The 23,869-nt window shown below is 37.8% G+C and overlaps 1 pseudogene across 1 annotated transcript in view; it reads right to left on the bottom strand.

Moving 5' to 3' along the window:
* Dcdc1-ps1 (doublecortin domain containing 1, pseudogene 1) overlaps positions 1–23,869 on the bottom strand; it is a 410,625-nt pseudogene that overhangs the window by 312,901 nt on the left and 73,855 nt on the right. Inside the window, exons 7-8 of the transcript NR_175340.2 lie at positions 15,988–16,155; positions 4,440–4,452 (exon numbers count right to left, since the gene is read on the bottom strand). The product of NR_175340.2 is annotated as a doublecortin domain containing 1, pseudogene 1 (transcript). The remainder of the gene's footprint in view (positions 1–4,439; positions 4,453–15,987; positions 16,156–23,869) is intronic.

Raw genomic sequence — 23,869 nt, 5'->3', positions numbered from 1 at the left:
CTAAACTAAAAATATGGGGGAGGTGTGATGAACTTGTAATGTCAAATAAATAATTGAAAGGAAAGATGACTAAGGGTCAAAAATATCACTTGAATTTAGAACAGCAACTAGCGAAAAGGTTTCCAAACTCCCTGCCTAGGTTATGCACAATACTGTGTGGAATAAGTCCTAAAACCAAAGACTCTGACACCAGGGTATCACCAGCTGCTATTTCATTTGGCAAAACTGGGATTTGAACCTAGGGACTTGTATCGTGTTTAAGTGCTAGGAAAGTACTCCATCCCTAGGCTCTCTTCATTCCTTTCTTTTTTTTTTTTCTTTATCTATTTTGAGACAAGATCTCACTAGTGGTCCCATTGCCCATGCTGACCTTGGACTGATCTGCGACCTAGACAGACTCAGACAAGCCTTGACCTTTCTATCCTCCTGCCTCAGCTTCCCAAGTAACTGAGACGATAGACCTGCACCTTCAAGCTTGATGGTTTCCTGTCATTTTAAAGTAATCATGTGTACACCTTTTTCAAACAACTCTTTGATTAACTCCAGTTTTTAGGTGAGAAACTGAAAACCTTAACTTGTCAGGCTCCTCAGAATGGGTCAAATAATATAACTTTGGATCGAAAGCCATGTACTCGGATTCTACAACTTTTTATTCACTATTTCAGAGTTTGTCTCCTCTTTCCTGAAATTAGTTAGCAAATTTAATGGTTTGTTTGTTCACTGTGCTGCTTAGGATCAAAACTAGTGCCTCCTGACCCCTCAGTCTGTGAGCAGCCCCAGTCCCCTGACTCCACAATCCTAAGGAGTAGAGCAGCTAGTCCAAAGAGAAAAACAGCTTCTCTGAAGATACGTGAGATAATTAGTGAATAGAGAAAAGCCAAAGTCACTATGAATATCCCTCTACTCCAGAAGGACCATGTCAGATTTCACTGGCAGAAGTTATTTCTTTTCATAAAGAACATTCTTTATTGTAAAATAGGCCCCACAAGATAAAATTCTCAATAAAAAAATGCTGGTAAGTTAAATTGTTTAAGTATTTGAAAGTTTTCCTAAAACAGGTGATTTTTTTTCCTTTGAGTTAACCTGCAATAAAAATAATTTGCTTCTTCATATGTTATTAATGAACCTGGTTTTTTAATATGTACACAACATTTTTCACCAGATTTGTCAAAAAAGACCCCTAACTTTTGTAAGTCAAAATATAATATCTACCCTACAGGAATGAAAATATCATTAATGTGAATGTTCAAATGAGTAATACTAAGATAAATGCATAATGGCTTTGAGTAAGGCATTGTTGTTAAATTAATCAAACAATATTAGAGGCTGTGTACTAAACAGGGGCTGTGTCATTTCCAATGTTGATTTTAATCAGATGATCATACTGCTTATTACACTTACGTTTTTGATTAAAATTTTATGTAAGACATTAACTTCTTACAAATTAGAAATTGTAAGTAGAACTTACAATTCAAACTTAGAAATTCAAAGTAGGTGTGGTTTCTACATAGTTGTGAAAATCAATTTGAACGGGAAGACTCAATTTATTAGAAGTCTGAAGTGCTGTAACATTCCATAGGATGGAGAGTGGGTGAATTACTTAATTTTTCACAGACAGGAGGCTGGAAGGCTCTGCCTGAGTTACCAGATGAGAGAACTCTGTGGCAGGTGAAAACTGTCTCCTTCACTGTGTCCTCGCAGGAGATGGTATGGAGACAGAAAAAAGGAGGAGGAAAGACAGGGGTGGGGTGGAAGGTAAGTCTTCTGCTTTACAGGGACACTAATCCTGTTAAACTGGGTCTTTATTCTCGGGGCTTCACTTCACATTAAAACTCGATACAGTCTTAGTAATTCAAAGCACAGTTGGATTAGGGATAAGAGCTCAGTATGCAAATTTTGAGAAGACACAGGCATTCAAAAGCATGTAATACTTTACCTTGTAAGCAATAAAATTACTGCTAATGGAAACAATAGAACATTTATATATTAAACTGTCAAATATTAAAATATTATGTCTAATCCTAAAGCAGTTACATTGATACATATTTTCAAAAGACCTTTTCCTTTCTTTCTTTTTTGGTTTTTCAAGACAGGGTTTTTCTGTGTAACCTTGGCTGTTCTGGAACTCAGAGCTCCACCTGCCTCTGCCTCCTGAGTGGACATAGTATTAACTACAGAATGGCATTGTTAAGCTCTGCTCTGGTATAACATTAACTATTACCTCATATCAACCTCTGACCTCCACACACATGTGTATATGGATCCATAAGTATATGCACACATAACATACACACACACACACACACACACACACACACACACACACACACTCAAATCACAATCACCAAAAATAACATGTATAGCCAAATGTTCATGGCAGAGAAAAGACGAACTCACTCAGAGGATACAGTAGGCAACAGTTGAAGGGAGAACAAGGGCAAACATGACAGAGGACACAAATGCTAAGTGGATTAACTAAACACAGGCATAGCCATGGTTACTGTGAACAGCCTAGCCTAAGAACACCAGTAAGAGTACAAACATGTAAGCTCATGGGGAAACACATGTCCAAATATATTCTTCATTCAAGACAGAGGCTAAAGGCAGAGTAGTTAGGACTGAAGGCAGCAAGGGGGATACCCATGATAACATTTGTGGGAACGCTCATGGAAGTGTTTACATTAACATAAAACAAAGTAGATTTCAGGAAGAAAAATATTTCCAGGAATAAATATGAACATTTCAAAATGGCTCAAAAGTCCATGCACCTAACAATAGACCTTCAAAATATGTGTATGAAACATTGATGGAACTGGAAAGAGAAACAGACAAATTCTTGCCTACAGCAAGGCACCAGAAGACTTGGAGGATGTTACTTGAGTGAAGGTGCTTATAGGCACCTCCATACAGAGGGGCAAGCATGGAGCAGTAAGTAGCCTTACCCTGAGCCACAGAAAAAAAATCCCACAACTTCTGAAACAATTAAAATGATATATTGTGTGGTCTCTTGCCGCAGTAGAAATAAAACAGAAACCAATAACAGAAAAACATAGAAATCCCCAAATCACTGTAAAAGAGCACACCTTGACTTTAAGTAACAGATGGAATAATTACAAGTAAAAACTTCAAAACTGAAGAAATAAAGACTCGGGATGTTGGGCTTTGGAAGGCACAGGCGAATGAGCTGTCTGGAAAAAGTGTATGGCATTAAATACCCGAGTTACAAAAGCAGAGAAGCCTAAAATCAAGGATCTCAACTTCCACTATGAGAATGCAGAGAAGCCATGCACATTTAGACCCTACATAAGCAGAAGTAAGAAATGAATAAAGCATAAAACCAATACGATGGTAATAAATAAATAAAATACAAAAAACAAAATTTCTTTAAAAGTATCAAAAGCCCTGGTCAATTTTGAGCTACGTCAATTTAGAAACAGAGAAGCTAGCACTTGCCAGTTTCAAAGATTTGAGGGCAATGTGTACAGACTTTTGGGGGATGGCAATAGAGTAAGAGTCATGTTATGTCACTAGATCTGTCATTTCAAATTAGATGGAAAAATTCCTGCAAAGAAAATTAAAATACTAAATATCAGTCTAAAAGAGAGAAGGGAGGGAGTGGAGGAGAAGAAGAAAGACTGGTCTGTAACTGAAGAACCCCAAATACAAGGCTTCAGTTTCCATGTAAACCAGCTCAACAACTAAAATGGCATAAAAGTAACATTCCACACACACACCATGAAGACCAAAAGCCTCGTTACAGTCAAAGCAGAAAAAAAAAAACATTTGGCAAAATTCAATATGGTATTGTTAATATGGAAACAAACCAGGAAGAGAAGATATAACAGCATTGCAAAAGCTAGTCATGAAACACGGTGCTTAACAACACACACAACCAGGATAACGGAAGTTTCCCTTACTAGGAACAAGACCAAGACAGACGCCCATTTCACCACTATTCGATGCAATGCTGAAAGTCTTTGCCAGAGACATCAGTAGGACAAGAAATAACGAGTCCAAAAATGAGAATGATCTGTATACAGGTGAGTTTATCTAATCCGTATAAAGCCCTCAAGATTCTACAGAAAAAAACATTGCAGCTAAAAATCCCTGTGAAGTCGTTGGATAAAAAGTGAACACATAAAGACCAGTTGCATTTATATACACAAACAATGACCAATCCAAAACAGAAATTTAAAAAACTTCATTATTATAATGTCAAAGAGAATAAAACCACCCAGGAATACATGTAATCAAAGAAGTGAGAAGTTTATGTGGTGTAAACTATAAAACATCCCAATAGGAAATAAGAGCAGCCAAAATATAGTTAATACATTCATATGACTGAAAGTATCCTAGTAAGTCAGTATAGTCCCCGTAGAACATCGATGACATTTTTGTAAAAGCAGAAAAAAAATCCTTAAATTCACCCCAAACCTCACATCGTCAGAACATCTTGGGAAAGGGAAATGAAGATACAGGCATCATATTGATTGATTTCAAAGCACGCTGGGCATAATGGTACATTCCTGCAATCCCAACACCCAAGGCTTAGTCACAGGTTCAATACCAGCCCGGGCTGTATCACATGGCACCTTATCTCAAAGGCAAGCAAACCAACAAACTCATACTAATTAATAATGGTAAAGGTTGCACAAACATGAAGATATATCGGAACAGAACCCAGAGCCCAGAAATAAAGCCCATGTCCCTGGCCAAATGATCTTCCACGAGGACGCCAAGAACAAACAGTAAGCGTAGTGTCTTCAACAAATGACGCTGGAGAGACTGTAGGAGTTGAGCCAGGAGAGGTAGCTCATAGCTATAATTCCAGCTCTTAGTAGGCAGAAGCACTAAAAGTTTGAGGCAGCCTGGTCTACACAGTGAGTTCCAGGACAGAGACATAAGCGTCTGAGCATCCTTTAATGCTGAACATTACCTGAAAGAAATGATTTCCCTTTCTCCGTCAAGTTTAATATTCATTATTCTTCTACTACTGCAAGCAGCTGATAACGTGAAAGGTGAAATCAGACCCCCAAAAAGGGGAATTTAGGTAAAATATAGAAAATATTCATCTGTTTATCAGTGCCATGCAAGTGAATTTGGCTCCTAACAGTGCCTTTCTAGAGTAGACTTCAGGGAACCAGCAGGATTATTCAGTGTGGAAAAGGCACTTACTGCCACAGTAGACAACCTGAATGAAGTCCCAAGAACTCACTTGGTGCAACAGGAGATCTGACTCCTGCAAGCTGCCCTATACACGAGCATGCAGATGAATAAGGAATTTATTTCGCTCTAAAGTCTACTTCAGTACATGCTATTCAAATGCAGCCGTCTTTCCCAGATACCCAACAACTTCAGGAGCTAAGGTTCCTAGGTTAAGCATGAAATTCTCTCTCTCTCTCTCTCTCTCTCTCTCTCTCTCTCTCTCTCTCTCTCTCTCTCTCTCTCTCTCACCTGTTTTTAGATTGTCGTTATGTTTTATTCTGTTTTGGTTTTTGTTTTTCGAGACAGGGTTTCTCTGTGTAGCCCTGGCTATCGTGGAACCATGTAGACCAGGCTGGTCTCAAACCTGGAGATCCAACTGCCTCTGCATCCCAAGTGGCTCCCATGAACCACCAACTCCCGGAAAGGATAGGATTTTCAACCTCAGTCTTGCATGGGTAGCAAATGTCTTATTATCATTATCTGTGAATAGAATTATACATCAACCCTGCCAGATGGCTCATCACTGGGGTTAACTTGACTACAGCAACTAGAACCCAAGGGGCTGGCATCCCTGTGATGAGGGGTTTCTGTTTGGTTGGTTGGTTGGTTAGCTGGTTGGGTTTTTCTGTTTGTTCGTTTGATTATATATATATATATGTATATTATTGCATATATATATATATATATATATATATATATATATATATATATATATGCCTTCACCCCTCACTGGCAAGCTCATCTCTCTGTTCCAGTTGCGTTCCGTCACTGGCATTAGAATCTGCTTCTTTAAGATTCTCAGGTATATTGAGGACCAGCTAAGACATCCAGCTGAACAACTATCAGATTTGTGGCCTTTCTGTAGAAGCAGCCATTTTTGGGCTAGCCCGACAATACCCATAGGCCTCGCTAAAAAAAAGAAATAAAATCCTTTTTCATATATACATATATAAAACCATTCTATCAGTTCTGTTCCTCTAAAGAACCCTAACTATTAAACATCCCAAAGACATAGTGACAGACAAGTTAACTGAAGAAGACATTACTCTAAAGCTTTTAACCATCACAACTATGCCACCTGCAAAGGTTATAAATTAACATCTGTATAAATGTTTTCGTTAATAGGCCAGTTATATAGTATGGAACTTTCCTGATAGAATTAATTTTAAGTGTAATCCTGCAAAATTGATCACTCTAAAATTCTATTTGACATTTTTTATTTGATATACAATGAGAGTTTTGGAAGGTAGAGCAACCCCATCCTTGAAGAGGATTTATTTCTTCATTGTTCTCTCTGCTTCAATGTAAGTTCTTCCCCTAACTTTATTTGCTGTAACTTTTCATTACCCTGCGAAGGTCACAGATACCTTCTTGTACCAAAGTATAATGTATCTGGATGTATGTCACCTACCCTGGTCTTCATGTCATAACTACCTGACTTTATTTCCTCCTTTCCTGCCTTGCTTACTCTAAAAGTGACATCAAGTCACTTGACCGTCACCAGCCTCACCGTTTCACCTTATGCAAGTACCCTACTACCTTGGCCTCAATTACATTAATCCCAGTATTGATGCCATAGCTGATGAATATGTCTAATCCCTGCTGACTGCAATCTGTATTAACTGTATTCCAGGAATCATTTATGAGTTTAATATTACTTAGTCCTCTCAGTAATCTAATGCAGTAAACTTTACGACTGTGCTATTGTCTACAAGATGTGGTAACTAAGAATCACTTGGGAACTAAAGTTAATTTCAATCTCAAAATTCCTTTCTAGTTTTGCACTGACGTTCCTTTATGTAAGTTTCTATTCACAGCATCAAAATCATATATTTTAGAACTTAATTATGTACTAATAATCAAATTTCTTACAAGTGTCTCATGGGTATTTTGTCAACTAACAATAATGTAAACTCCTTATGGCGAGACGTTGGGCAGTTTTCCTGCACTCAAATCCCTAGCTTCTGCTGTAGCCACACACGTCACGGAAGGAGACCTCAGTGAGTTTGTTTTTCTAATTGTTTCTTTCTGGGGAGAAGGAAGATCCTTATTAACCAAACAAGGTAAAGTAAATTTAATGATTAGCAGAATAGTAGTCACTAAATATGTCACACTGTAAGTCCATGTACAGGATCCTCAGAGATCCTGAAGAACATAAAGGTATGACTATTTGGTAACCAGATGGAGAACAGGTAGTGACTATTGTGGTGTTTGTTTACCTGATTTCTGTTTTGTTTTGTGTGTGAACACTAGAATGCATTATCTACTGTCTTAGTTACTTTTGTGTGACTGTGCCTATAATGTCTAGCAAACTACTTAAGAGCAGACTTATTTGTCTCAGTATTTCAGCCATCATGGCAGGTTAGGTGTCATAAAGGTGTCATGTGCCTGTGCTGGAGGTTCTTCCCCTTGTGGTAGACCAGGAAGCAGAGAGCGTGTCAGGCATCAGCCTTGCTGATGATGACTGGACTTCATCTAACAACTGATGGGAGCAGATTCAGAAATCCACAGCCAAACTTATGTTCATTTATTTTAAATTTAAGACCATTCAAGGATGGTATACTGGAGAGTGAAGGGTAAGCATACCTAATTCAAAACTATGAAGATGAAGTGTTCTAAATTCTAAAGCATTCTGAGAGATGATGGACATCATAGGTGGAAAATTCCATTCCCAGTGGTTCATAGCAGGTATGTGCACTACAAGTGTTATACAAAATTTTCTAGCAGACACGGATTCATTCACTATTTAAACTTGAATCCCACTCTCAAGATATCCTGTTGTCTATATACATATATTAAAAAAATCCAAAAGTGTCTGAAAGCCTATCAGTTTTAGTTCCAAATATCTCAGAAAAGGGAATATCATTCTGCACTGCTCCACAGTATGTCACTCACCTACAGTTTGCCAATCATAAGATTTCTGATCATAACTGTGCCTTTTAATTGTGACATGATTCTTGGAGCTTTCAATATTTATTGCCCAGTGACATATATTAAAGGTCGATGAATTAATTTTTGCTATGTCCTCTCTCCATAAATGATTTTAGAAAATTAGATGAAATAATTATTATATTCATTTTCATCATTCATATATATATTCAAAGAATAAATTATATTATTTGAAAATCAGGCATTTGTTATAAGATAAGTGTTCTAGTTTGATTTCTGTGATACAATATCCTGAACAAAAGCAACTTGGCAGAGAAAGGGATCTATTTGCATTACACATCCCAATACAGTCCATCATCAAGGGAAGCCAAGGTAGAAACAAAGACAGGACTCTGCAGGCAGGAACTAAAGTAGAGACCACAGAGGTGCAATGCCTATTGGCTTTCCCCTTCTGGCTTCCTCAGCTGGTTTTCTGATACCACCCAGGCCTACATGTCTAGGGGCAGCACTGAGTACAGGGCTGAGCCTTCCTACATCGATTTACAACTAATAAAATGCCTTGCCGACGTGGTGACAAGCCAGTTCAGTGGAGACAATTCCTCGAGGTTTCCTCTTCCCAATTGACTCTGTATTGAGTCAAATCGATGGCTGAAGCTGTAACAATGGGTGTTGATTAAAAATGTGAGAGGAAAACATCCTTTTTCTGAATACACTGAAGAAAATCGATGATTCCAAAACTGTTTCCATCTAAGATTCGCCTCATAAAACCAGGCACAGTGGTTCTCGCCTACAATTCCAGCACTCAGAGTTAGAGGCAGGGAAATCAGGAGTTCAAGGTCATCTGCGGTGATAAGGAGATTTTGAGGCCAGTATGGACTAGGTAAAACCCTGTCTCATAGAATGACCATGAGCAAGAAGAATCTCTCTTTAATCATTTGTCTGACTTCTCAATAATCAATGATACTAACTAAAAATCGCCTACAGCATTGAGCCATATGAATAAGTAGCAACAGAAAGTACAATTGTCAAAAGAGGTGGTTTTTCTCCTGCTAAGAACGTGCCTTCAATACTATTTTAGTCCTTCAAGAGAACCACAAAAAAAAAAAAAGCATGCTTTCATATTCTTGTCCACTCTCACAAGGCTCTCGGTGAGCATTATTACTTTTGGGAGGAGGGGCAGAAGACAGGGCCCCAGGATGTTGGCGGAACAGATAGGATGTCAGGTGACGATAGAATGGTGTGCCCTCTCTAACCAGCTGAAGACTGGGCATGATTGTTTTCTTACAAATAATACCTGTGTGTGTTGAAACTGTTCAGGAAATCCATCAAGCACCTTCGTTCACTTTGCTGCTGTAACTCTGTGAAGTTTATCCTCATTTCTGAGGAGTCGAGGGCGATGATACCTGCGTGTGGCCGAGATATTCAAAGGAAACTTCTCAGGGGTTCGGGTTTACTCTACTACAACAAACTAGACCTGTTCTGGAGGCTACAGAATGAAATATTTTCCCCTCAGTAGGACTACGAATTTCAGAATAAAGTATTTATGTCTAACAGAATTTCCTAAGTTTAATGCAGAAAAAATACAACATAATATTTGAGGATAAAATTTTGATCAGTAAATGAAAATAACACTATACTCATTTCTGGTTTCTCCACTGTAGAACTTACACATAGATATAAGAAAACAGAAAGCATATAGTAGCATGTTTTTAATGCATTGATTATATGCTAATGCCAAATTATTCTTCCAGAGAATTCAAAGGCCTCATTCAACAAAGTTTTATATATGTATCATATATAATGTTATATATTATGTTTTTTATACATACATATATATGTGTATATAAATAACATATACAAATGCAATGAATGGGAGAAGTAAGATTTTCCCCAATTGGATTTCTTATTAAATTCATCTACATATATACAAAGTTACTGTATTTGGATTACATATAGAAACTCTTAAAAACAGATTTTTATAAACTTCTCAGTGAAGCAGTCACAACTTGAGCTGGAGAAATGGTTCAGTAATGCTTCACCAACATCTATACCCATTCTTTCAAAATGTGTAAGCGATGGAGTAATCTATCCCTGAGACGTTTCCTTTGAATCTCTCGGCCACACGCAGGTATCATTGCCCTCGACTCCTCAGAAATGAGGATAAACTTCACAGAGTTACAGCAGCAAAGTGAACGAAGGTGCTTGATGGATTCCCTGAACAGTTTCAACACACACAGGTATTATTTGTAAGAAAACAATCACACCAGGATTAATCAGTCAGGAAAAATAAAGTGATAAGTGTTGCTATGACATGGAAAATAAAGACAGTCTTAGCCAATCCCCAGAGCAACCCATACTTCATCAAAGTGTTCATAATGAATTACTGAGGCAGGGAAGTCTATGTTCCTTGCATGAGTCTCATAGTTTTTATATTAAATATATTTGAAGTGCTACTTTAAGGTAAGTGCGTTCCATATTAACAAAGGCAATATTTTCCATGGAGAAGCATCCAACCAAGATGCCGTCAGACCTCTCTGGTTTTGTATGTAAAAAAAAAAAATCTTGTTTTTGCTCCAAAGTGACTTTTTTTTAATAAAGAATTTTCATGGTAAAAAGTCCAATTTGGAGTCAGGGACAGACATTTGACATTTGGTCACATGATTCTAAGAGGATTAGAGAAAAATACAGATGAAAGATTTGTCTTCTGTCCTAACTGCTTTATGACACGTCAAATGAGACGTCCTGTGGCAATAAGGGTGTCACAGACAAATCAAAGAAAATAAACAGCATTTCGGGATCACGGTGTGCTCTATTCCTTGACCGCCCCCCCCACCCCCTCACTATGATAATTACCTAAGCACAAACTCTAGATGGCAACATTGCACTTACTGTACTCCCATGAAAGCATCCCCGTCGATCCCCACACATCCTCGTTCGTTATCAACATTTTATGTGCCGTGGATCTATAGCCTCTTATTATAAGTGTAATGAAGCAGAAGTTATTGAAGCCTTTATTGATTGCTCAGATCACAAGTTTACTGCCATACTGAATTGGCACCTTACTCGCTGAAGCAAACTGCTGACACCTTTTTTAAAAAGTGACAACTACATCTATTTCATGACCAGAAATCCATTTTCATCTCTATCAAGACAAGAATGCAATTTTCACTTCATTTAACTGATGTTAGGCCTGCTCGAAGCATGGCACTTAGAAAAAGACACAAGTTTAAGGTTCTTAAAATACTTCAGGTAACTAGAATGCAGCTTGGTTTCAGGGGGGAATCAACAGCCAGTATACTCTGCGGACAATCTAATATGCTAAAAGAGATTCCTATCAGAACCTTAAAGTAGTCTCACACTTTTCAAAGGACCCCAGTCTGTTCTCAGAATCACAAAGGCCACACGTTTATGGGTTAGAAACTACCCCAGAGATGTCAAAGGACATTAAGAAGGCTGTTCATAAGCCAAAGATTTTTAAGTTTAATCCTAAAAAGGCTAACTCAAGAAAAGCCTCCATTTCATTTGCTGTGCCCAGTACATAGAAAGAACCGAAGGGAAATGCTTAATCTCTTAGCAATAGCAACTAACAAATATTTTCAAATGACCTAAAGCATAGGCTCTAAAATACTCTCAAACACCCTTACGAAAATAAAATATTAAATTTTCCTCTCTGCGATGAACAAATTTCTGTCACCACTAAAGCAATTCAAAGATTATTTTGAATCAAATCATTTCTGATAAGGATAATATTGTTATATTTAATATCTAATTAAGAAACATATCGAAAGTATGGGTAAAGTCATTTGTTTTTAGCTCATACATCTTTTTAAATCTAAAAATTGTGCAAATCTTAATTGGAATATTAACAAAATATGTTTCAATTTTGAACTGTGAAACCTGCACATACTGATATTATCTAATTATTTCTTCCTTTAATAGTATGGCCATAAAGCAAACCCACAATGTCATTGCAATTTAAACAGTGAAATCTGAGTTTTTAAGTAGAAATTAAATGTTTGGATTTCTCAACCTAGTGTATTGCATATTAAACTTTAAAAATTGCATGTAAATACACTGATAAAAACAATCAACCTACCAAACAAACAAAAAACTACGTACAAAAATACTTAATTACTCAGACCAAAACCATGTAGCTCTCAACTTGACTAGGTAGTGAGTTAAATAAATAACCTGAGAACTCATTTTCAGAATCAAACTAAAAAAAAAAGTATTTTTCTGAACCTTCAGACATAAAAGCAAACTGTTGATGTTTTTCAACTCTTCAGGTGAAGTTTAGGGAAAGCCTCCAGAGCCTAAGACCTGTTTGAGGGTTCTTTTTAATTTTCATTTTGTTTTACATAAGCTAAAATTTCACTCCAAGTTGATCATTCTCTTCCAAAGTGCTATAAATGTAGGAGGAGGACTGAGAGCCCCACTGTATCTCGAAGTTACAGAGTAAAGCAGAAACCACAAGCCCAGGGTGAAGGTGGCCAGTGGGGGTGGTGCAGCCATTTCTTTGCTTCCTGTCTGACACTCATGCGTGACTGCAGAGGCTCTAACAACGGAGATGGGTCGTAAACAGCTTTAAATGATTAAAAGCGAGAGTTTATGAACCTTCCCCAAAACTGATGTTTTTAATAAAAATAAATTGCTACGTATTAATTATGTCAAAATCTCTAGGAATTTTGTTAGTTTTTAGGAGCAGAAAAATCGAAGAAGTGTCTAATCGGGAAGACAAGCGGCTTCCAGAGAAGAAGCTCCCCTCAAATCATGTCTGTACCTCACACTGCCCATCAGCTCTTCCAAGCCCTAATCACTGTAACTGCCTGGCACACTTCCATGGACTTTTTTTTTCTTTCATTTTTACAGTATTTCCGAACAGACTGACATATTTTGTTTACTGACAGCAACTAAAGCTTTGTGTAGGATCATAAATAAAGAAGATCGTGTTTAAAAATCACTAATATCATTTTAAAAGGTGCTGCAGCCTTGTGTTTTGGCCTCCGTTTGGCTGTGTTAGCCATGAATGACAGCTTCCCTGCTTGAAGCACACAGAAAGCACAGCCTTGCTCATTCACTGACAGGACTGTGGCCTTTTCACACGTTCCTTCCACAGCAGTGTTTGTCCCCAAACACTGGAACTCGACACAATGGCATTCCTACTCCAACACCCCCACCAACAGCACCAGTACGGAACAAGAATGCTAATGAGCTGGAGCTGGTCCTCATGAAAGTGTTAGCTGCATTTCATAGAGAAACGGTTATGCTCTTTCAAAGATTACCAATTAAACAGACACTGCTTAGCTCTCAGCGATTTCCAAGATGCTTCCACTCTTAAGAAAATACACGTGATAAATGTAAGAGTGAGTTGGCTTTAAGTTGTCCTAAATATAATATCTCATTCGAAGACTCATGAAGCAGTACATATTTAAGATCACTGCAAAGTAACGTGCTTAATTCAGCCACATGCTCTAATAGCCAAGTTAAAGTTTAAAATGAAAGAAAAAAATTAGTAGGCTCATAAATACAAAACCAGTGGCCCTGACTTTTCATTTAAAGTTAGAGTGTAACAATTTGTTTGAGAGAAGTTCCTTTGGGCTTGTAGAATTTTTAAACCCGCTAGAGTTTGACAGACAGCAAAACAATACGGTTTTCGTACGAGATGTCAGAAGTAGAATATACCAAACTGATGTCAAGATGTAATGGTCCTACAATCTTATAACCTTAAGATTTGTTAACAAAACAAGAGCCACCCTCATCCACGTTTCACCTGTCTAGTGATTCCCGAACAGGGTGAGACAGAAAACTAAAGAGAAATGGCTTTCTGGATGGTTGTGTGACGTAATGCAGCTCAAATAAAGCTTATTAATGCCGAGGGGGACCTGGATAGGAACCCCTCCTCTTAAGATAAAGATACTGCCAGGCTTACCAATGGCTGAAGGTGGTATTGTCACAGTACCTCTACAGTGAGTTTTTAAAGCCATGGAAAGGGGACACAACATGCATATAATTAAACATGTGTGACTAAAGAAATAGAAATTTTTGCAAATTTATGGCATGCCTCCTTGCCTTCATCCCTGTACTCTGACTTACATATAGTGTGACGTTTAACACGGTTACAACGCAGTAATAGAGCTGGAGGGAAAATAGCAAAGAAGCTAGCTTCTTAGGGATTCTTAAACTTAGGATAAGATTGAGATTCTTACAGAGTTTAGACGGACAGCCTGGAACAAATTAAAAATGTAAAATTTTGTTCATATTTACATTTAAGATTTAATAAATTATACTTGTAATTTTGACAAAGAGCTCTTTAAATGAAAGCAGCAATTCTCAAGGCATTCTTGGCACAGTGTACTGCACTGGAATTTAACATTTATTTAGCATTCTTTAGAGTGGCAGAAATAAGAGGTCTTGGCCCTTACTGTCCCGATATCTTCTGTCTTGCCAACCCTCACTTTCACTAAAACTTAGAAAGTGCTTATCTTCAGCTTTTATTAAAATGGTGCTTTTGTTGCATTAGAAAAGAGCCACTTGCTTTTTTTTTTAACACGAAACAACTTTAAACCCTTCAGTAAATGGAACACAAGTACAAAGGAACAAATTTAATTTGGCAAATCTTTCATTTATTTAATGAAATCATTATATGTTGAACATTAACTTTTAAGTATTAAATAATTAAAAGAATAAAATATTCCTTACACCGGTTTTGGTCTAATAGGACATTGAAAAAGTCTGGATTTGTAGTCAAATTGTCTATAGTAGTTATTAATCCTCTCTGATTCACTGTAATTAATTAAAAAGCAGACTAAGTACGCTTTTCCTTAAAAAGCCTGAGGCATGCTAAGAGGTCCTGAGAGCTTTGGTGAACTTTCCTCTGCCCATCGTGTGTTGCTCTTCTCCGAGCAGACGGCAGGAGGTGCTGTGTGAACACTGAGCCTGTCATCTCAAGCCCCATCTCCCTCCAGTTTTTCTGTGTGCAGTGAATAGTGAGATGCTTTCAAAATATTCATTTATCAGCGGCCAGTGGCCTGAGATAATGAGCCAAGTTCTAAAATGGAACCTCCAAGTTCACAATATAAACCCACCCTTACTTGACACAAAGGTTGACGTCACTTAAGTGTATGTTGGAAGATTTTTTTAAATGTTACAACTTTTTCTTGTAATTATCAAAATTGCAACATTCTGTTTACAATATAAATCCTTTTTTAAGTAAACCAAATGTCCCAAAATTAATTACAAAATTATACGTCTTCACACACACACACACACACACACACACACACACACACACACACGTGTGTGTGTGTGTATAAATAAATACACAAGTATAGAATGAATGCATAGAAATTAAAAGGCAAAATCTAGTTTAATTTAGTCAAACACATTAATCCAACCATACTCTGGATCCTGAAATATACAAGTTAAATAAGTATGAGGGAAGTAAGTCACTCTTGAGGAAAAGTTAATTCCCAATTCATTTCTCTAGAATCTGATTTGTTTTTAGATGCATTTCTATGATAGTGAGGTGAGTTCACACCAGAGGAAAAATAAGGAATCTAAGCCTGCAGATGAGTGTAGATGCGTTCGTTTCCATCTTTAGTGTTACTGACTCTGGAATGACCACATAAGGATCTGCTTTTGCTCTGCAGAAGAAGCGTGAGAAAAGATGAGGCATATGACATTCCATAGCAATACACAGCACAGTTAGCCCCGTGACTGCTGGCTTTGAGATTCCAGAAGCATTTTAGCTCCCTTAGAGGCACTGAGCTCACAAAACATGTCACGCTCTTTTAGGACTCAATCCCAGTCATTGCATCTATAGAACAAAATACATCTGGAAAATAAAAAGCATATAATAAGGTAATTTAAAAAAAAAAAACCAGGATGACTTACCTGCTTGTAATAAATTTTTTGCAGACTTTAATCGTTGATACAAGGCCCCAAGAACTCCTTGGACGTATATCTTAGCCCCCAAGGGTCTGAAACCTTCTCCCTTAGAGACCCAAAGTGGTCCCTGCGAAGGAGTGATGGAATTTTGCAGGCATTTTTCAAGCAGAGGAACTATTGGAGAGAAAGGGGGGGGGAGGATTCCTTTGACCCAACTGAGACAGGCTGCCTGGAGTGCAGCCTGGAGACTGGAGCTAACTCTTAACATCTGTTATTTATGTCTGACCTGGGTTAAGTCTTAGCGAGGCAATTCCTGCATTACCAGTGGCCACCGGGAATGATGTATTTATATTGCGACACCCCCCATGCCAGTCTCGTAAGCTGTGTGAGCACACCTGAATAGTTCTGAAGTGTGCCTAACTAGCTGCACAGAGTGTCATGGTGTGCACTGATTGCCTTATCTTCTCATTTATCACAGATGAGTTGGAACCAGCCTTGCCGAAACCTACTTGCATTGTCCTGATAAGACTGTAAGATCCATGTTGTTTCGGTATACTGCTTCCTGTAGAGGAGTCTGTGTGCCCAAAATAGCACATCTGGAAATTAGTCATAAAGTATGGTCCACACCTTTATAAGCCTTCCTATCCCAGGTCCATCATCTGTATTCGTTAAAGCAACTCAGGACACAAGGTGACAAGACTGTTTAAATATGAGGGGAGAGTGGGAAGCAAGGATTTTCTCATACCTTCACGTTTCCAAGTACCCAGACTATATCAGCTAGTGGTGGATTTAGGAATGCTATCCCAGCAGGAGTTTTGTAAGGATATTTACTTGTGGGCCTGTAATGTAACATTGGTGTGGACTTGACAGACATGTTTATACACTTCTCACATGACTAGCTGATAAAGTCTTTCTAGTGTAAAATACTCAAATGACATGGCAGCTAGCTAATATTTTTTGAAATTTAATTTCCTCTGAAAAGCCAAAAATAAACAACAAAATCTTGGGGCCCAGAAAAAAAATGAATACTTCTCACTTTTCTTTAATGTGATCTTTACTTAAATGTATGTGCATCCCAAAGCTAAACATGCAAAATAGGTAGAGATCCTAGCTATATTATTCTTACACATATTTCTGCAAGAAAAATGAACTAAGCAGATCACAAGGGAAGAGAGTGGGTCTGTGCCCTTGGTTATGTTATATGTCGAATATTTTATGCAGAGGAGCCCAGCACTGCAATGTGGAAATGGAATTTCAATTAAGCTCAGCTGAGCTACTGAGAGGTTGAGTTATGCAAATGGCCTTTGCTACTGGTGTTCAGCTAAATCTTACTTTTGGCTAAGAAAACTTGCAGTTTAGGACACTGGTTCTCCAGCTGCCTACCAAAGCAAAACTTAGAATTCTAGTGTGTTGGCTACTCAGAAGAACATTGGCAATAAAGATGTTAAGGCTTCCTACTGCTACCAGTAAAATCCAAAACACAGTACGATGTAGTGAGTAGACATCTGTGCAGATGTATGCATGAAATGCCATCATCCAGTTTGAGGAACTAACTCTTGAAATTCTAACAGGCCCATTTTTTTACGTTCAGAGCAACTACTTTTCTCTATAGGTTTTAAGTAAATAGGTAAAATCTTTCTCTTTAATATATATAACAGATATTTATATTTACATATTTATATATTATTTTATATTTGTATATTTTGCCATATTATATATGCAATATATAATATATGACATTGTATACACTACAAAAGAAGTAATAATAAATAATATGTCAACAATAAAATGGGCAGGACAAGTCAGTCTTGATGACAGTTTTGCACGACTCACCCAGTTTAGAATCATCAGCATTTTGAGTTTGCTGACACAACATCCAGAGATTACTATGTATTTGGTTTTGATTTATACAGCTTAAATTGCATACTCACTCAATCCAGTAAACTTCTTGAATATAGAAAGGCACTACTTAAAGTAGTTAGTTTAGTTGTTAAATTTTCAGGTTAAATACGTTAGGAAGCAGGTGGTAAACTTAGAAGATTTACACCCCAGAGTTAAACTCAACTTTAAACCTGATAAAATTTCGTGAGATTCATCAGTCTTAGTCCTCTCTACCAAACACAAAATAACTTCCAGGCTCAGCCCAACGTATTTCAGAAGCACACTTACTAGATTTTTCTGAAAAGTGACTTTTCAGACTTTGTAATCTTCACAACATTTTAAAAAAAAATGTACCGTTTGGGGAAACTTCGATGTATACTGAAGTGCCAGAACTGGTATTGAGTGGAAAACTGCTCCCATGCGCCACACGATTTACATAATTAGGAAAACTATGGAAACCAGAAAGAGTAAAGCAAAGAAAGCGGCATTCACAAGCAGGTTGTGTAAGGGACTTCAGAATCTGCTCTGAACTTGTTGAATAATCTGTTCAGTATTCCAGCCTCTCCCTGCTGGAAGCAGGTCCTCATTATTACCAGGAGAGCACTAATAAAGGTTAGCCTCTGAACTAGGGATTAGAAGGCTCTTTCTTTGGGGACGCTTCAAACTAGTAACTTTGATGATCTTGAAAAGGGAGACAAAGCGCAATCCAAGAACAAACAGTGTTTCCACTAAGCAGGAAGGTACAGAAAACAGAAGAAAATGATAGTCTAAATACTCGGGAAGGAAGTGTAAAGCAGCCAGGCTGCTGTGTTGAAAATAAAATGTATTCAACACAAGTGAGGACCCTGCGCTCCTTGGGGAGAGGGATGAGGCAGCCTGAGATGTGGTTTTTGAAATGTAAAAGAAAATTTGATTTGTTGGAAGTCACTTGAGTTTTCCACACAGACCAGAGATTTTAACCAGGATGGCTGACTTTTTACTGTATTTTAATGCTCATAAAAGAGCTCATTTGTTTAGTTGATTGCTTGGTTTCAGTTTGTTGCTCCTGCTGCTGTTGCTGCAATGCTTGGTTCTGCCCTTGATGCTGCTGCTGTTGCTGCTGATGTAAGACAAGGTCTCACTATGGAGCTCTGGTTTGCCTGCCACTCACACGGTAGACCAGGTTGGCCTCAAACTTGTGGAGACTCTCCTGCTTTGCCTCCCGAGGGCTGGGACTATAGGTGTAAGCCATTATGTTTGGTTTCCTAAGAGTTCTTAACCAATGGCTTTCTTTGTCTATGTGGAACTAGGCTTTTCTCTTTCCCTGTAGACAAACTGAATCCTGCTCGATAAATATGTGCAAGAAATTAGACCAACTGTTTAGAAAGGTCAAGTGATATCCTCTAGCTCTACAAAAGAGTATAACCTGCACACCGCTGTAAGGAACTCTGGGATCTCATTCCCTGTGTCCTTCAAAACCGAGTGCCTTCTTTAGAGTGATGCCCACAAATATTGCCCCACTCAAGAAAGCTATCTATGGATGGTTAATGCCAGTACACAAAGGTGAGTATCTGCATTCCTTCATATACAGAAGTCCTGTACCTCAGGTCTACCAACGTATTTACTTGATGGAGATGAGAACTTTTCCTTTCATGGTTTTCATCAAATAAGCCCTCATTCCTGTATATTACAGAGCATTAGAAATGCAGGATTCCTTAACCTATCACTAGACATTAGTTGGGACCATTTCTACTACTTGAAAAGAACTTACAAAGACAGTCACTTTGGATACATTTTCTTAAATTGCAGAGTCTGTATTTCAGGTAAATTGAAAAATTAATCAACATTTTGGTGTTTGTACTTCAGAGTACATGTAACTAGGAAAAAGAAATATTGTCCAGAAACTGTGAAGAACTCTCTATATCTGAGGTAGCAGCAAGCTGTAAGATGCTAAGATGTTTGCCTCCTTATCTTGGGTTACCTTTTCAAGTAGATTGGAAATTAATCTAATAACATTAAGAGGTAATCCTGAGGACAGTGGGAGTAACGCAATAGAGTGCTGATCAAAGGGAGTGACATCATTGGAAAGAACTAGCCTGGTCTATCAACAGTGACCAGGTCAAATTCCTTTAACTCTTATTTGTCCTTCCTGGGGTCTGTGGGTGGCTTTTGTTCCCCAACTTTTCTGCCAATGAATATACTCTTACTCATCAAGGGTCATCTCTCACGTTATTTAGCAATAATTGTCTCTCCCTTGATTTTTTTATAGTGTTTTCTTTAATGCTTCGGTTTGTATTAGTCCCTATCTTCTCCCTCCCCATTTCCTCCCTCCACTAAATCTCAACTCCTTTGGAGTTTCAGGTCACAAGGTTTTGTTTTGATCTTTATGCTACAGGTAATAACTACATAGATATATGGGTTAAAATATGACATAAGTTGTGGAAAGACAGATCGTGTTGAATACTATATTAGGTCATGATGTCTTCTAGTTTGGTAGAAGCATTGCTTCGATGTACTGTGGAAGATCACTTAGAGATGAACTTTAGATTATGAGCATAGGCCCAGTGAATTATTCAGAATCTGTAACTTCCTACAACCTGCTAAAAACTTAACAGATCAGCATAACCATGAGCAGATTTTTCAATGCACAGTTAAGGTCATACACAATTATTTTCACTTATTTTGCAATTAAGGCAAAGTAAAATAATAGTAAATTAATTTAAATTACTTTATAAATTATTGTAATATTACTTTGAGGATAATGGAGAAAAATCAATGTTATTTTTAAAAGCATGGCATTGGGCAACAAAGCACTAACTAGCCAGAAGGTAGGGGGTTGGTATGTTTTAAAGTCCTTCAAGAACTCTCATGATGGTTACCCCCACCCATCATAAAGCATGCTTCTGCAGGGAAAAGCACACACTAAAGTTTACATGACAGGGCAGCAATACTGGACTAAGCACAGTAGCTATTTAATGAGGAAAGGCTGCTCCCTTCTATGGCCACCCTCCAAACACACTGAGTTCAAATGCTAATATAAAAGCAAACATCTCAGCCTTCAGGAGGATCTTACTACATTAAAACCATCTTTGTCACTGCTAGAAAGGTTGAATGGTCTTGAATATACCAAAGAGAGCAGTACATGACAAAAATGTGTTCTGGAAGCAACCACAGAGATCATGGAACTTGTCAGTGAAACACAGACTGAAATGGTCTGTCAAGACTTAAGACTAGAGACATACATCCCTCTCCTAACACTTTTTACATTAATAGAAGCTCTTTAAAATCATACTATGAATGGGTCTTTCAAAGCTTTATTTTCAGAAAGCTTAGGAAATAACCAAAGGCTTTAATGACCTCCTTCCAATTTAAAATTAAAATCAAATCTAATTAAATACACAGAATTATAGTTTACAAACTTTTTTAGCTTTCACATTTGTCAGAGTACATGTAACTACAGGAACAAAGTACTATCCAAAGGACAGTCACCTGCAAAGAAACTTCTTCGTGCTTTGTGATACAAACTCAAAACAAAAGTCTCAAAACTGCTCGCTGGGAGCAAGATGTTTAAAAGATATAAAACATTTGAAAAGTTCCCACCCGTTCAGATGGAATTTTAAAAATATGAGGTTCAAGAAAAGACTGAACAAAACGAACTTAGTTCTTGAGAAATACCGAGCTTGGACTATCTCCTAGAGTAGGAGGTACACTTGCAGAGAATCTGTTCTCCTGTCAAGGGATATTCAAGGTGTGTGTGTGTGTGTGTGTGTGTGTGTGTGTGTGTGTGTGTGTGTGTGTGTGAGAGAGAGAGAGAGAGAGAGAGAGAGAGAGAGAGAGACAGAGAGAGAGAGAGAGAGAGAGAGAGAGAGACAGAGAGAGACAGAGAGAGACAGAGAGAGAGAGAGTGTGTTAATGTTCTTTCCTCGGATTTCATTAATAGTTGAAAAACTCCTGGTCTGAGATCAATCACCATGCACCAAAGTCTTGATGCTCTGGGAAGAGTGAATGGTGGTGAGGGTGCTGTCTCCTGTGTTTGATTTATATTAGTGTATTTCCATTCAAACAACAGCTGCTGTGTACTTCTGTTTCTGTGCTATATGTCACATCTCATTGTACCTGTGGTACTTATGAGAAAGGATTTAGTAGTCGTTCTCTTAAGTACCGATGCCTACCCAAATTTGGGATGTTTTCCCACTGAGCAAAGTGACAAGCAAGCAGTTGCTGTACTTAAAGCCATCTTTCCCGGCTGTTTTAGTTTCCAGTGATCCCATTAAACTGACGGCATGTTGCCCGTAGGTCCGCGGTAGAGAACGCTTACGTAAGAGACGTTGATTCGTAAGATAGGATCAAACAAAACAGGCCGTGCAGGAGGAGAACGTTTCTTGGGTCGTTTTGGCTTTACCTGAGTTACATTTGATTTAGGCGTTAGGCCCTTTTATGGGACACTTGGTTATCTTAATTGTTGTTACGTGGACGAGAGTTACAGCATTGGGGCTTGGAAGTACAACATCTTAGAAAGTCTTCCCTGGCTTGAAAAACGCCGCCTGAGTCATGCCTTTTCTTAAGCTGGACGAAGTAGCTGTGCATTAAATATGCTGGCACATCTTCTGCTTGAGCAAGTGGACCGAAATGGTGTGAATTGTTAATGCCTTGCTGCATTGGTTCACGGCTTGTGACTGATCATTTGTAACTATATCTACTCCTTGTTCCATGAAATCAAGTATGGAGTAATGGGTTCATCAGATTTTGGGGTTAAATTGAGAGTGAAGAGGTACTGTGTGTGGAAATAAGAGTTGCCATGTTCAGGGCTGGCCTTGTAACAGCATGGAATCTAAAGGCGATATTCAAAAGCACTTCACTCATCACACGCTTACTGACTCTGAATAGGGCCCATTTGCAGGGGACATTTGGTAGTTTTCCAATGCGCTTTATGCCTCTTTCTGCTTCCACCACCGTGCACATCTTTCTTTCATACACCCCTAGTAGCACATTGGTAGCCCAGGTCAGCATACACAATTCATTCATTTAAATGACTTGATTTATACAAATAGAAATAAGCGGCGATTCTGTTGTCTGAAGCTTGCCTCATCCTGCAACAAAAATAACTGGGTGTGTCATTGAAAACGCAAGTCTTTTTGCGAACTCAATTTCTTGGGCGTCTAAAAGATCTGAGTTTTTAGTGTTCATGTAAAATAATCGAATTGCTACGAACAAAACTAAAGGTCACTTATAGAAATGTTGAGAACTAATTATATAAGTCTACTTCTATTGACAGCGATTGAGACCAGTGAACAAAGTTGTATATACATATATATGGCATGCTCTCTGTAAACTTTAAGATATATAAAATATTAAAGGATTTTGTAAAATTTTAAAGAGTATACTATATGAAATGCAATACATTAACAACACCTGGGAGTAATAACTTTTCAATGTGTCCTCATAGTTGGTTGCTCTAATAATTGACACTTTGATGACTTTATGTAATTTGTTATTTATATTTCTTTCCCTAACAGTTTAACTCAAATTTTGTTTAGAAAAAAGAAAGAACTGAAGTTAAACTTTGAGCCAATAACAAAGGGCCTAATAGAAAACATAGCAGGACCTAGACAGAAAATTAAGGTTACAAAGTAGTTAAATTATAGTTATTATGCAAACATAAGCTAATTATACGATGTCTCAAAGTTCTACTGTTACGTCAGCAATGTTAGCACAAATCCCCAAACTATAATTAATCTTTTTAAGTATAAAAAGTGATAATAATGACAGAAGAATTCAGAGAGATGTAGGAGTCATTTCACATCAACAAAGCAGTGCTGTCCCTATGAAATGAAATGTTAAGTCTCCATACTAGTTAATATTTAAATATTTCATTTAGTATGTAACTTACATATGTTACAACATATCTGAAGTTCGACAAACTAGAGAAGTCTTAATAGTTTCAATGGTTACCATGGAGAACTCCCTTTTGAAAATTCTTTTTCTATGTTTGGTTCACAGACATGGAAATCTTCTATGACAAGTGTTT

This window comes from Rattus norvegicus, chromosome 3 (assembly GCF_036323735.1).
Source record: "Rattus norvegicus strain BN/NHsdMcwi chromosome 3, GRCr8, whole genome shotgun sequence".
NCBI classification, from domain to species: Eukaryota; Metazoa; Chordata; class Mammalia; order Rodentia; family Muridae; genus Rattus; species Rattus norvegicus.
The sequence above is the reverse complement of the archived record's forward strand: the minus strand, read 5'-3'. Positions and strand labels throughout refer to the sequence as shown.